Source organism: Myotis nattereri, assembly GCF_964212035.1.
Source record: "Myotis nattereri genome assembly, chromosome: 6".
In the NCBI taxonomy this organism is placed as follows: Eukaryota; Metazoa; Chordata; class Mammalia; order Chiroptera; family Vespertilionidae; genus Myotis; species Myotis nattereri.
In genome coordinates, this window is record NC_138081.1 from 46722481 (window position 1) to 46737440 (window position 14960).

The window sequence follows — 14960 nt, forward strand, 5'->3', positions numbered from 1 at the left end:
CCACAATGCCTCTGGGCTTCACAACTACCCCATAATGATAAGTCTACTCCATAACTTCCTCCAAATGTGAGGAGAAGGGCTGGGTGGCTGAAGGGGAGGGCTTTTGGAGCATGTCTTTGTGGAGCTTCAGGTGGATTGGGTCTCCACATAGCCTCACAGGCTGCTGCAGCAGTATTTGGAGTTATAACTTAAGGGGAGGAAAGGTCAAAGAAGCCACAAAGTGGGGGGTGAGTAGCTAGAGCAATGCAGTCTTCCTCCCCATCATAGATGCCCGTGTGATTAAGAAATAATTCAGCACTGGATTTCCTCAGCTTCTGAGGATCCAGGAAGTGGCTGTGGTATGCCAGAGGGTGGTTTTTTTGAAATTTGAGGTTTATGTCCAGCTACCACCAAGAATTCTCAGTGGGTGGCATTGCCTGTACCCTTTTAGACTTAAATGGGCAAAGAAGTGAGTTCAAAAACGTTTTGCCTTGAAAAATGCAGGATTTTTATGATTAAGTTATAACCTTTATACATGAAGTGTAGCATCATGAAGCTATATTATATAATGGTTCTCAGCTAAAATTTTGTGATGTACTTAGAAATATATATCAGGTCTATAAGATAAATGGGCTAAATTCTGAACTTCATACAATGTTTTTCTCTTCAAAATCCCCCAAACTTTATGTTATGCTTTTAATTTATAATAAAGATTTTATTATTTGACATGTTGGAAAGAAGCGAGAGTGACCTATGAGTTAAGACTTGCCGTTATCCAGGCTCTAATTTAGACTAATTTCCTAAATTTCAGGCTGTACCTAATGTCCTTTCTGCTACATGAAGCAGAAAGCCACAGATGTCCTCTGAACAATTATTTAAAAGTAGGGAGTTTCAACAACTTCTTAGTTGAGGGAGCAGGAGACGACCACCTGGGCACATAAAAACCATCTCCCATTTCTAAGTGGAGTTTGAAAACCCAAAACGCTTTAAAACACACCCTGAAACCATGCAAGAAAATCGAGTTTTTACTTCAGAAATAATTAGAATTGAAAATAAACGGGCTCTGGTTAAAGCAATGGGGCTGATGGGCAGAGGAGGGGGAAAACTGCTGTTCAGCAATAGAGGTGATTATGAAATGTGACAGGTCGGACAAAGCCAGCAAAACTGTGTCAGTCTCTAGATTCATAACTGGAAATCGTTTGTTATGGCATAATTTTAAAATTAGGACTCAAAAGTGGAGCAAAAATTATATTGAAGGACAAAGAAAAAAACCAGCATTTAGAATTATCTAGGTGGTAAAAATGCCAGACACTACAGGCTTTGACAATAAGAGGAATTTTCTGTCAGCCACTTTCAGAGTTAATTTTCTTCCCTTGAAATCAGGAGGAATTACAAAAATCTTTTCCATCAGATTTGCAAATACCAATGTTACCCACCCCCACTTTTTCTTTATCAGCTTGCCCTTTCGACAGGCAGAGCACAGTAAAATGAATAAATTCAGCATATTTTCCTGTTCACCAAGCATAAATTATTACTAACTGTGGTGAGAGGCTGTTTGAAAAGTTGTTTCATTTTATAGAGGAGCCTTCTTTTGTCCATAAATGATTCTGTTTGAAATCAAAGTAGATATTGTCTTATCTTTGTGACCTCAGGAAACTGAACTATGATGACATATTTCCATTCCAAAGAGAGCAATGAGAGGATTCATGCATAAGCTGAACAAACTCTACTAATCTATTCCTACTTTCGGATCAGATTCACAGTCTTGGAAATCCTAGGAGAATTACCATAGCATTAGTATGTGATAGGACACCACTGCAAATTATCTGATGAGTGTGTTCTCTCTGCCAGGCTTCAGTCCTGGGTGGGGGGATTGGACTCTGTGACCTCAGAGATATCTTCTAACTGAAATGCATTACAAGGATTTCATATCATAGCCCTTTAGTAATGGGCTGCTCTGCTGTCACTTTTGCTGGCCTCTCAGCTCTAGTGCATTAAGTCATGATTTCCCTCAAACACCCTCTGTGATTCCCACACCTGAAAGGATTGTAGCAATTTGATAAAGTATCTGTGTGAAGTCGCACTAACAAAATGTGCATTCATCAAAGGATTATAGCTTTTATTCAATGACCATCAGTCTGGAAATTCATAAATAATTTTCATGCGGTAGCACACGTATTCAGTCCTCATTTCATCTGATGCTTCTCTTCTGTCCAGTGCTTTCATGATAATAAACCGGGCCTTGAACAACAAAGTTGGCATTTAGCATGACTATGTTACATTGTACCCCTTAACATTTTGCTATTGTCTTGATTGATTTTTCCGTCTTCCTACTTATTTATACTTTTATTTTGCAGCAAGGCTCATAGATTTCTGAAAATGTACTGGACTGTGACTTCTAACTATTTGGGCACAGGCACTAAAGAAAATAGATTGGACATTTGGAACCTTGTGTGGTGTGGCAGAAAAAAAAAATACTGAGCTAAAGACTCTTGGCTCTGAGCAGGGCTGACTCACAACCTTGGCTCTTCCATTCAGCAGGAAGTGGAACGTGCGGGGAGACGGACTCACTTGCCCAGGCGGCACGTGCATGAGATTGAGCAGTGCCACCAACTGCCTGACAAGCCGTGTTGGTTGTTCTCTCAGGGAAGTAAAAAGCATGAGAAAATTATTCATCCTCATATGTTGGGTTTTAAAATAGTTTGCACTGTTGATCCATTTATAAGAAACATGCAACCCGCTTTCTTAGCCCACCTGGGGGCAAGTTCAAATGACCGAAAACTCTTCACGATAGAAACGCGTATGAAGTACAAAATACGGGGCTCAGCTTTGACTGTGCTCTCTTTCCTTCCTAGAAATATCGCGTTAGTCACAAGATTTTTACCCCTGAACCACCTCTGGGGAAAGGTACCCCTTTATTTAATTTGGGCCCTCCTCTCACCTGTATCATTGCTATTGCCTTTAAAGGGCATGAGGTGGTTAGGGTTCCTTGGCAGCAAGCCACAGAAACCAATTCTGGGCAATAAAAAGGAATTACTGAAAGGACACATAAAATCAGCAGGAGATGGATAACTGGGTTTGTGAGTAGGTAGGAATAAGGCATCTCTGGAAGGCCAAGAATCAAGAAGCAAAACACCTGCTTCACAGCAGGTTGAATCTGGTTGGGGCCAGGATAACTGTGGTTGTGGATGATATACAGTCATTCCTTCTGACCTTGAGTCATTGGTTGACAGAGGGACCTAATGACACACTTTGTCTCTGGATGTGTTGAGGTGAGAAAAAAGAAAATCTGATCCCATGGCTTCCTGAAACCCTGGAATTAGCATTTCTCCAAGACAATGCATTGGGGGATGAAATAATTACCAAAAATGAAACTGGAGGGCCATTAGAAAGTGGAAAAGGATGCTGGGTAACAAATGTCCATGAGCAGGCATTTTTCCCAATTCCTCATCTCTCCACCTCATTTCAATTCAATTCAACAAATGTTTAAGCATCTAAGTGCTATGTTAGGTATTGGGCATTCTGGGAAAAGGAGTCTTCTATACTTTATTACCAATTGTGTTGTATTTAGGAGACCCTGTACTCCCATTGTTCTTTTTGTAAAAGACTTTACTTTTAAGAACAGATTTAGGATCACAGTGAAATTGAAAGGAAGGTACAGAGATTTCCCATACAACCCCTGCCTCCACACAAACATAGCTTCCTCCATTATCAACACCCCCCACCAGACGTTAAGTGAAAACAGGCATAACGGATATCTTACTGGGGTGATGAAAATGTCATAAGTCTGTAAAACAGGTGAATTTGATGGCATGCAAACAATATCTTCATTAAGTTGTTAAAAAAAAAAAGATGTCAGGAGAGACTTAAGGCAGGAAAGTATACTCCTTTGGTTGGAAAAGCCTTTCAGAGGGAAGGAGTCAATTAGAGTGGTAGGATAATGGAAGTAGTGTTTAACAAGCCAGCCTACGGCACAGATGGTGCTGGGGTTAAAGAAGAGTTCACACAGAGCTGAAGAACAGCCCAACTACTTACTTCTTGGTCATTTGTCATTACTTTGCTCAGACGACTTGGGGCTCAACAGGTGTCTCCAGCTGCTGGTCCATGAGCTGAAACTAGGGACCTTGCACTAAAGGAGGTTTCCTGGAGAGGAGTGGAAAGCAAGAAGTGTGGCCTATTTCTTGTAAGTAGGGTTGCTGTTTTGTGCCCTTCCCAAATGCTCCCCCCTCATCCGTGGAAGTTCACATAGGAAGAGAAGGTAAGTGGAGCTATGACATACTTCCCCACCCCACAAAGATTTCCACCCTTGGAGGTACATCATAAGAAAAGGAATAATGAAAGGCCTTCTGGGGTTAGATGATTTGCTCTAAGAATTCTAGATTCCAGAGACTCTATGACACTAACTTAGAATCCTGTTCTTTACATGTTGTTCCATGGCCTAACGACCATTCTATTGGTTTCAGAAGACATTGTTGTTCTAGAAAGCCTGTCATAATCATTAGTGCTTATCATATTCAATCTTAATGATTTTTACTGGCTTTTGGGATCCCCAGCAACTATCTCTATGTAAACTCTGTGTTTTCTCTCACTACCCTTAGCATTGGCTTCCTGTCCTGTAATGGGTTTTCTCTCTTCCCTCTTTAACCATGTCCTGCCCTCATTGTTATACTTTTCCCTGTCTAGGATGACTTCCCTTTACTTCCTACGGAGGCTGGCTCAAGGGCTACTTTCTTCTAAAGAGCTTTCCTTGACTATTTCTATCTCACAATATTTTCCTATTCATTTGAACCTAATGATGGTTATAATCTGTATCACACTATTTGAACTTGAAATTCTAGTATTCTGTATTTTTCTTACACCTTTTCCTTGTTAAACCTTATGAAGTTTGGTGCCTTGTCCTACAAAGGGGAGATATTTTTTTTGGCATTTTCTATAATGTGCAGTTGTGTTGGAACCCTAAAAATAATCTGCTATTTTCTGCTGGCCTCCTTAAATTTCACTGAGCTGTTACTCTGGGGTTGTGTGATAGTCTTTGTCAAAGGCTACTTCTTACTTCTATGTTTACAGTGATTTGGGGGAGGGGAATATTTATTGAGCCCTCTGCCATGTTTTAATGGAGGCTAGAACTTCTTCTCTCTTCCCAAATAGGGCCACATAGAAGTCAACACTTAGTTCACCCTCCCACCTGCTCCTCCCCTTGAGTGAATGAATGGTTACTAAAATGGCCAAGCTTGATATTCTTTTTGGTCAATTATAAGAAGATGGGCTTGTGTTCCTCAAAGAGAGTGGGAATGTGACTATATGACTCTCTCTCTCTCTCTCCAAAAAAAAAAAAAAAAGAAAAGAAAAAAGGAATGGGCTCATCCTTTCTCCTTTAATTGTCTGCCCTCTGACCAGTGAAAAGGGCCACTCCCTCCTTGCTTTCTACACCCAAAGCAAGTTCATCTTATGTTGGTGATAGTGATGGGGGAGGGGGACGAATGCAGGCATTTTCATTTTCTGTTCTAGCTTTCCTACCTACAACTAGAGGGCTGATCAGGTCTCCCTTTCCCATTGGTCTATCTGTCCTCCGTGTGGAGTAGGATATATAAAGCAAAACCACATTTTCTAATCCAGCAGTTCCCAGGAGGCCTAAACCTCTGGCCAGGAGCTATGTAGGTGGTTGTTTAGTTGGTTAATAAAGCCAATGCTTGGATTCTTGTTCATATGTTTGCTCTGGCATGTCTACTCTGGTAGCCACAGCAATGGAAGGGAAGGTGGATGAGTGTTTGTTTGGGACCCCAGACACTATCTTAAATATGAGATAAGTCTAGGAATTGGGTTAACCAGATGATTATGCAATTTTAGTGGAGAATGTCCTATAACTTTAAGTAGAAATGGTCTTTGTGGTATTAGTGTGTGTGTGTGTGTGTGTGTGTGTGTTAGTGAGTTCTTGTCCCTATGTCTATACACAGAGTGGCAGTGAAGTGAGATTCTTAAGAAGAGCATGAAAAACTGCCAGACCCTGAAGCCTACATTGACCTTGGGAAGACCTTGCCAATTTGTGCAAAATCTGCTAAGATTTTTCTGAGTTTGTGGTCATCTATGTTTAACTCCCTGCAAAGCCTTTTGACCAACCTCAATCCTGTCCTGGCCTGTGGCAAAGGCCACATTTGCAACGTCTTCCATGTCCTGGTTTTCTCCAACCACAGTGGAAACAGCTGATAGTGACATATTGTTAGCAGCTGGGAGGAAGTAGACCAAAAGTTAGCATCTTTTTCAGATGTGAGGAGTGCATTCCAGCCTACACTCCCAGGCATGTAGATATCTGCCAGAGATATTGTCCCTTTCTAGTGGCCAGCACACTGCTGGCTGGGATTGTTTAGGATTCCTGTGAAGTCTTCCTGAAAGCTGTGCCTCCTCCTGACCCCAGATGGTTCTACGTGTAAAAGAGAGAGAGGGTGGCATAGAACATGGAACCCAGTGTGCCTTTATTTTATTTTTATGTTAATCCTTACCTGAAGATATTCCCTGCCTCCCATTGATTTTGAGAGAGAGTGGAAGGGATGGAAAAAGACCCAGAGAAACATCGATGTGAGGGAGTGGGGCAGGGATTGAGACTACAGCTGAGGTATGTAGGTACGTGCTCTTGACCAGAATTGAACCCATGACCCTTCAGTCTGCGGGCTGATGCTCTAACCGTTGAGCCAAACTGGCTAGGACCCTCCCCCTTATCCCGCTCTCTTGTGTGTTTTTAAAACAGGAATTATATTACTGAGTTGTGTTGACCTCCTAGCTGAGAGACCTATTTATTTTCATCAATAAGACTCCATATTCATAAACAAAAATACAATAGCAACAACAGTGTTAATAATGCACTGTAAGACTGTATTCACCAAGTCTTCTGTTTTCCCTGATATCAAGTAGCAAAATGCGCCCTTCTCCCCTTCACCCTCTTCTTTCATGAAGGCCAATGAACTTTGAAACTCCTTTGATTCTGAATGAGCAGCCCCGTGAAAGGGACTTCATTTAAAACGGGGAGGCGGAGCCAGCTTGCTTTCTCTCCAGCTTCCTCAGTGAGCAGTGTGCCGACCTTTGGCTCAGCAACTGGCCTGCTAGTTAAATGCAACCACAGAACAATCACTTAATGGAATTTCCAGGTTATTAAAAATAGAGTGTAGCCACCAGGGATTCAAGCATAAAAGTAATAAAGAGCACCTAATAAAAACTTAAAAACGCATGCACACACATCCCAAGGTAGAGCGGTCTTTAACCCCCACTCACCCTTTCAGACTAGGATTCAAAGACCACAGATGAAGAAATGAAACTAGAGCTACAACTGGGATTAGAGGACACTTTCAAACCCTGGGCTCGCCGTCCCCCACCCCCCGCCCCCACTTCCAAAATCGTTTTTTAAATGATGGAGCAGTGATGCTGACTATGTTGCTTATACCTAATTCATGTTTTATATATTTCAAGAAGCACGCACTAGTTGTATGAATCAGTCAAATAATATAAACATTCAGACATTTAATAACAAAACCATTTTTCTAATTTAATGAATGAAGTAAAGAGAGTGTCAGCTTCTATAACCTTAGATGACATATCTTAGGCAGGGTACAATTTATCTGTCACTGCTCTCACTTGCTAATGAATAAAAATATAAAACACACATTTTCTGAACATCCCTCAGCATTGCCTTCTTGCTACTTCTCTGTGGTTTCTTCTTAGGTAACTTTAAAAGGTTCTGGTTTCCGATGTCATAATCAAAACATGTAGATGTCCTCCAATGTACTGTTTCTTGCTGCCTACCATTCAGCTATCTTGTATACATTTTCACATTTTCCTTTGGAAGAGGAATGCTGGTTCCCCTCCAATGAAGCACTGTAAGACAGTTGGTTTTATTTATTAGCTTCTGTTTCTGAACGTGAGTAGAGTTAGAAAGAGGTCAATATAGAGAATACCGAGTTCCTCTTGGATTAGCCAGTGCTGATTGGCAGCTTTAGCAGCACAGCCGGGGGTCAGATTCCAGAAGGCAGGTTTTCTGTCTAAGGCAGTAGGATGCCATGGAGGGAGACTAGAACCAGCAGGCAGCAGACCCAGCTAGCTCTCCCTCTGCTGCCGACAGCTTGTTTCACTTTAGACAGAACACTTCACATCTTTGTCCCTCAGTCTCTTCACCTGTGAAATGGAGGAGGTTGGGAGGGAGGGCTAGATAGTCTCTAAGCTCTGGGCTTTGATACTATGACCATTTGATTATGGAATCAGAAAGATCTGGTAGGCCCTCCCAGGATCAACTAGTTCACTGCCTTGCGCTACAACATCTCTGTACCAACAGCACTCTGGATAAAAGGCAACCTGCTCTAACTTAATGATAAAATTATGTCTCATTCAGGGAGTGCTTTCCATGTGGGCTTCTAGCAAATGTAACTGAAAGAAAGATCTCCACTTTCTTCTGCTAGGAGGATGGGGAAGAGGATGCCAGCCCTTTGTAAGTCATGCACTATATTAAGGCAAGACACTGTATGGAGTTTTGTTCACCATTGTACTCCAAATTCCTAGCATGGTGCCTGCAGGAGGTAAATAACTATGTGTTGAATGAATTAATGAAACATTTAGGAGGGGTTTTGTGTGGTTACGGATTTTTAAGATATCTCTGGCTTCCTAATGGGTCAGTTTTTGAACTCAGGAAAACCCAATGGGACATAATTCACAAATCGGGGAGAGGGCTAGGGGAGGAAGGACAAAGGGAAAGAATTAGCACTGCTCTGAAAAATATGTCTACTTTCTTTGTAAATTAAGACTGAGTTAGAAAAATATTTCTCTTCTTCACCATTGTCCTTTAGTTGTGTGTGTGTGTGTGTGTGTGTGTGTGAGAGAGAGAGAGAGAGAGAGAGAGCGAGAGAGCGAGAGAGATCCAAAAGTTACCTGTTGACAACAGGGACAGGAGTGTCTTTAGCTCACGACCTAAAGGGGAACCCACACTCCTACTATATTCTGTTGCAGGACTTGAGCGTCAAAGCTCCAACACATGCCTTGGACTGTAAAGTGCCAAAGGCCTTTGTGATCTGTTATCCTGGAGGCACCTGGCTATTGATCCAGGCTACGTATCTCAGAACTGGGAAATGTGCTGCTGCAGAAGAGATCGATCCTGTGGTCCGAGAACGGGGTTCCACAGAATGTGGTCATAGAAGAAAACAAATTGCTGGAAGGAAGTTAATCTTGAAGACATGAGAACAAGGAAGCAAAGTTAGGATCCAGGATTTCCTGAGATGGCCACCACAAAGGCTTTAACGTCTTGGATAATTTTCTTTCAGAATGTAAGACCATTTATATTTAGTGCAATGTTTAAAAACTTTTCTTTCTGTTGGAATTTTCTTTAATTATTCTAACCTTTCAGTAGATGTTGATATTCCCACTTCTCCTGAGCTTGAGCAGAATAGGAAAGAATATAAAAGAGCATTTTTATTAGAGTCTATCTATCTATCTACCCTCTTTCTATCATCTATCAAGGAAGCAGAATCCTACAAACTAACCTTTGATACTCAAAAAGGTTCAGGGAAGCTGAATATATATAGCTGAATCACTGTGCCCCAAGGCCACCTGGATTCGCTGCCATTATGATCACAATGCTCTTTCAAAATGAATGCCTATAAGTGGGTTTCACCAATTTTTTAGCACTTAACATTTTTGTCCTGTAATTAATGGTAGAGATGTGGAAAAAGCAGCTGTGACTCCTTCAAGGGTCATGTTTCAAGCAGCTACTATTGCTAGACAACCTTTCTATGCCCAGACCATCCTGAATGCTTCCTTGGCCATAATTGGCTATTCAACTGGACCAGAATTATTAACAACAAAAGCAGCACAGAAATATAAAGATCAAACATGTGTTCCCATTTAAAAAGGAAATATCTAGGAAAGCAGGAAGATTTTCTGGTGAGTCTTGCCTTTTTGGTCTCTAAATTGAGCAAGTTAGGCCTAAGCCCCATGGTTGCAGCTGCTTACCCACAGATCATGACAGTTGGGAAAGGGGAAGCTGCCAGTCTAGAAAACACTCCTTTTGCCAGGTAACGAAAGACCACACAGTGCCGGTAGCTTTCAAGTGCCATTCAGGCATAACAATAAAAGTTAAGTCAGGCCTGGACACTAAAAGCTGCTTTTGGAATCAGGCAAAACCATTCTTCTATAATTACTGGAGCCAGAAGTTGTTTAAATAGGAAAAACTTGATTGGGTTATGTATTGATTTTTGTTGTTGTTAAGAACATTTTTTATTCCCTTAGAAGACATCACAGCCACATCTTAATAGCTTAATTTGAATGAATTTTTTAAAGGGATGAATTAATGCCACATTTTGTTGATAATTATAAGGATCAGTGGCTGCCCCAGGCCCCTATAAAGCCAGGGGTCCATTTACTGAGGGAGGAAAACAGAAACTTAGCTGCTTTGCCTGGAGGGTCTCCACAGGCTAGTTGTTTGAGCGAGGTTTTATCTCTCTAATGAGTATAATATTAAAATTAGGTGGGTGCAAGAGGTTTCATTTTTGCAGTATTTGAACCATATATACGGACATCTGCAAATGCCAATCATGTGACGTATATGGGCACAATTAATTGCTTGTGCTAGCACAGATGCTGGCAGCATTTGTTTTATGCACCTGCTTCTTCTCCAGTTTCAATTTTCTTCGATCTTTTGATTTTGTTTTAATGTGCAGGGGTTTGCTGAAGTGTAACCACTTAGAGAGCATCTGGGCTTGCATGGGTTTTAAAACTGAATCCACACTTTAACAGTTTCTCACCTCAATCTTGATTAGAAAAAATGAATTCATCATAGTAACCAACATTAATAGTTCCTTCACATTCCTAAGGGGTTACATTTGCTTCTTGATTACAATCCTCCATTTGGAGTTTGGCTCCCTGCTTTGTCTCAGATTCCCATAGGTCTTATAATAGAGCCTATCATTTGCATAGCATTTTAAAATCCTTTTTCAATCATTAATTAATTAATGCTTAAGATGTCCTTTCATGATCCCCATTTAATGTATAAATAAGTAAATGGGCCAAGCAGAGGTTAAAGGACTAGGCTAGGGCCACATAGGGATTTGGTTAAGTCCTTTTATTTAATATTTCAAATTTTCAATAACGAAGATACAATTTAATGCTCACCAAAATTTGCAACTTCAATATTACACTATGAAGGTCAGTTAATGAAGTTGGATGATCTGGGGAAACATTGGCTCTTTGTGTAGTGTTAGGTTTTCAAGTGGAAATGAGAATGCTATGATTTCTTAAGACCATGGCAACCTCCTTGCTCTGTAGGCTCAGGCCAAGCCTTAGAACAGAATCTCTTTTTGAGGAGAAGCTGTTTTTTGAAAGCTAAAAATTATTGCCCTGGAAAGAAATGCTGATAATGCAAATCAAAGACATAGGATAGGAAAGGTTTGGGGTCATGGTCTTTTTCCCAGGAGACCTTTCCAAAGAAGGAAAAATTGGGACCCACAGATCAAGCAGGTAAAAGTTCAAGATCGAGAACATGCATATGACCTCCTCAGGAACTCAATGGTGACTATAGAAATGAAGGACTTGCAAGCTGGGAAGGCTCTCTCAACGTCCTACCAAATGTTTAAGAAAATAGTACTTTTTTGCGCCTCGTCGCATTTGGGATCTACAGGGCACTTTTGCACCCGGTTCTCCGCGGCGCTTCAATAAAGACCTGCTTAATTGGCTGTTACCCTGAGCTCACAATCGTATCTGAGTTGGGAGGAACATCTGCTGCTGTTAAAAAAGAGCAAAGAGCTGAAACCGGTTTGGCTCAGTGGATAGAGCGTCAGCCTGCGGCCTGAAGGGTCCCAGGTTCGATTCTGGTCAAGGGCATGTACCTTGGTTGCGGGCACATCCCAGTGGGGGGTGTGCAGGAGGCAGCTGATTGATGTTTCTCTCTCATTGATGTTTCTAACTCTCTATCTCTCTCCCTTCCTTTCTGTAAAAAATCAATAAAATATATTTAAAAAAAGAGCAAAGAAAAGGTGGACAACAGAGACCCAGATTGAGGAGACGTGTCTACACACCCTGTGAAGTAGACCGGACAGAAGAGGCAAGCTACCAGGGAGCATTGATCACTTTTGAGATGGTCACTGGCGACCTTTGCACAAATGTTCTGAAAGCACTAAATGGGATATCGTCTCGGTTTCCTTGGGCTGGTAAAACAAACCACCACCAACGTGGTGGCTTAAAATGACAGCAATGTATTCTCTTACAGCTCTGGAGGCAAGAAGTCCAAAATCAACATGTGGACAGTGTTGGTTTCCTCCCGAGGCTCAGAGGGAGGATTCGTGTCAAGCCTCTCTCTGAGCATCTGGTGGCTGCCAGCAACTATCTTGGCTTGTAGATGCAGCATTCCAATTTCTGCCTCCGTCTTCTTGTGGCTATTTTCTCTCTGTGTCTCTGTGTCTGTGTATCTCAAATATCCCTTTCTTTTTTCTTATAAGTACCAGTCATTAGACTTACAGCCCACTCTATATCCAGGCTATTTCATCTGTTCTTAACCTAATGACATCTTGCAAAGATCCTCTTTCCAAATAAGGTTTTGTTCACAGGTAGTGGGGTTAAGACTTGGTTGTGCCTTCTTTTGGAAATATTACTCAACCCATTACAGATGTCATCTTTCAAATCTTGGATCTGGGGAGAAGCTGAAACAGTCTCTAGATTTTCCTAGGTCTCTCTTGTGACTCCTGACAGAGACTGACAATAATAATAATAATAATAATAATAATAATACTAAGTACTTCAACGTGTTTCTTTAAACAATAACGTTCTCCTTTATAACCACATTACAATGACCACAATGACTGTTTCTGGAGGCAGAGCTGACAAATGCTTCTCTCTTGTATTATCCTATTCATCCAGTTCTATGCCCAACTAGAGAGAGGAATTGCTTTGCAGCCCCCAAATCCTCCTGCATCCAGTGTCCACAGGAGAAGGGCTGCAATGTGGACAACAAAGACAGCCTTCATTCCATTCACACCAGCAGGCAGATGCCTCCACTTTCTCCTGGCTCAGACTATCAATGATCCGCTGAGGTCCAGGAGAGGAGGGTAGCTCTCCAATTCCTGGGATTTTGGATCTTGTGGGTGGGAAAATAATTCTTTCTCTGGCCATGCAATTCATAGGATAATGATCTGGGTCCCCTGGCAGTGTCTTTGTGTTATCCTGATCCTACTGCTCCTTCCCAAACTCCCCAAATCTGTTCTTCGGGGAACTCCACAACCCTCCCAGCCATCCCATTTTGTGACTTAATGAATCATTCTGAGATTTTTCCCTCTCTCACTGCCTGCATCAAATCAGTCCCTGGGTCATGTTGATTCTTCAACTTTATGTTTCCTAACCCTTCCATCCTTGTCAGCCTTGTTCCCTTTCTGGCTTCCATCACTATCTTGTAAACTATTAACATCAACTCTTTCTCTGGTTAGCCTTCCTCCAGTCAATCCATATTTCTAATCCATCAGCTACTCTACAACAATATTGATGTCTCTACTGATTTTTAGGTACTCTCTTGCTTTAAATCTTCCACTGGCCTCCTTGGCCAGATTAATGCCCAACTCTTTAGCAGGCCACAGATCTCTTTATGACAAAGTTGACTAGGTTGCTGAGTCTGCTGTCAATGGTACAGATATGATTTCTGCTAAAAGGACCTCTTGGTGCCAAAATCACAAGGTAGGTGCTCTAGTATATAGTGGAAAACACCTCTACTCAGTCCACTGCTAACCAAAACTGTGCATCCAGATGCTGCCAAACAATCAGTCATACTCAAGAGACTTTACTTTTTAAATACAGAGCATGAATATTTTGTGGGTGGTCTATTGGCTTTTTTAAAAATGTACCCTCTTTCTTCTTTCTCTGAAATCTCATTTCCCAGAACCTAGACTCTATGCTGGGTTGGGTTTTGTGCTGGGCAATAAAGATCTTTTCCCCTGAGTGTTCACTCATTGGTCTCTTAACCTTTGCTTATTTTTAAAATTTTTCTCTAAAACCTCATGTTCTCTCATTTCCCCCAAAGCTTCTTGTATTCTACCCACTCAAAACCTCTTGGAATTCCCTAAGCACTTTTGATTACATTCCTCCATGGATTTGCCCATGCTGTTTCCTCTTGCAGGAACACCAAATGCCCTGTGTGTACCTGAGTTCCTTTAAGCTTAAGTACTAGGTCCTCTGACTCCCCCAGGCAGGCCTGGGAACTTCTTGCTTGGCATTCCTATATCCAACCCCAGGATGGAGTTTTAAAAACTATTAATATCCCATTAGTAGATGAAATAAATCTTTTAAATGAAATAGACCAAAAAAATCAAACATATTGCAGTTAGTAAGCGTCTGGTATGTGAACTTCTGCTGCTGCTCCTGTTGGTACATGCGTGCGCGCGCTTGTGTGTGTGTGTGTGTGTGTGTGTGTGTGTGTGTGTGTACTGGGTCTGAGTGTCAGGATCTTGGCTCAGTTATGTTTGTATGCCTCAGGCCTGGTCAGTGGTTGCACAGGGTGACAGTCAGCAAATGTTGGGTGAATGAAAAAATCAGTGCGACTGTGCGAATCCTGCACAAAGTTCTCAGCACATTCTCAGGAGGCCAAGACGAGTAATGACAAAACACCGAGGATTTCAGAATTCACTTGCTAGCCCTACCCATGTTTGCAAATAACCAAAGTTCAGAGTAAGCCATGCCTGTGTCTTCTGCAGGTTACAGACTCAGACGCAGCTAATATTTATTTAGCATCTACCTCTTTGTTACATGCTATTTCACTTAGTCTTAGAAAAATGGTGCAGTCATAATTCCTTTTTCAGGCACAACGTTGCTTCAAGCTATACCACAAACCCTCGGCGAGGACTGTGCTTGCATTTGCATCTTTTACCACTTAGGTGAGTGTTTGTTCTTTTTCTTTTTTTTTAAAAAAAATATGTTTTTATTGATATCAGAGAGAGGAAAGGAGAGGAATAGAGAATGAGAGAGAATCACTG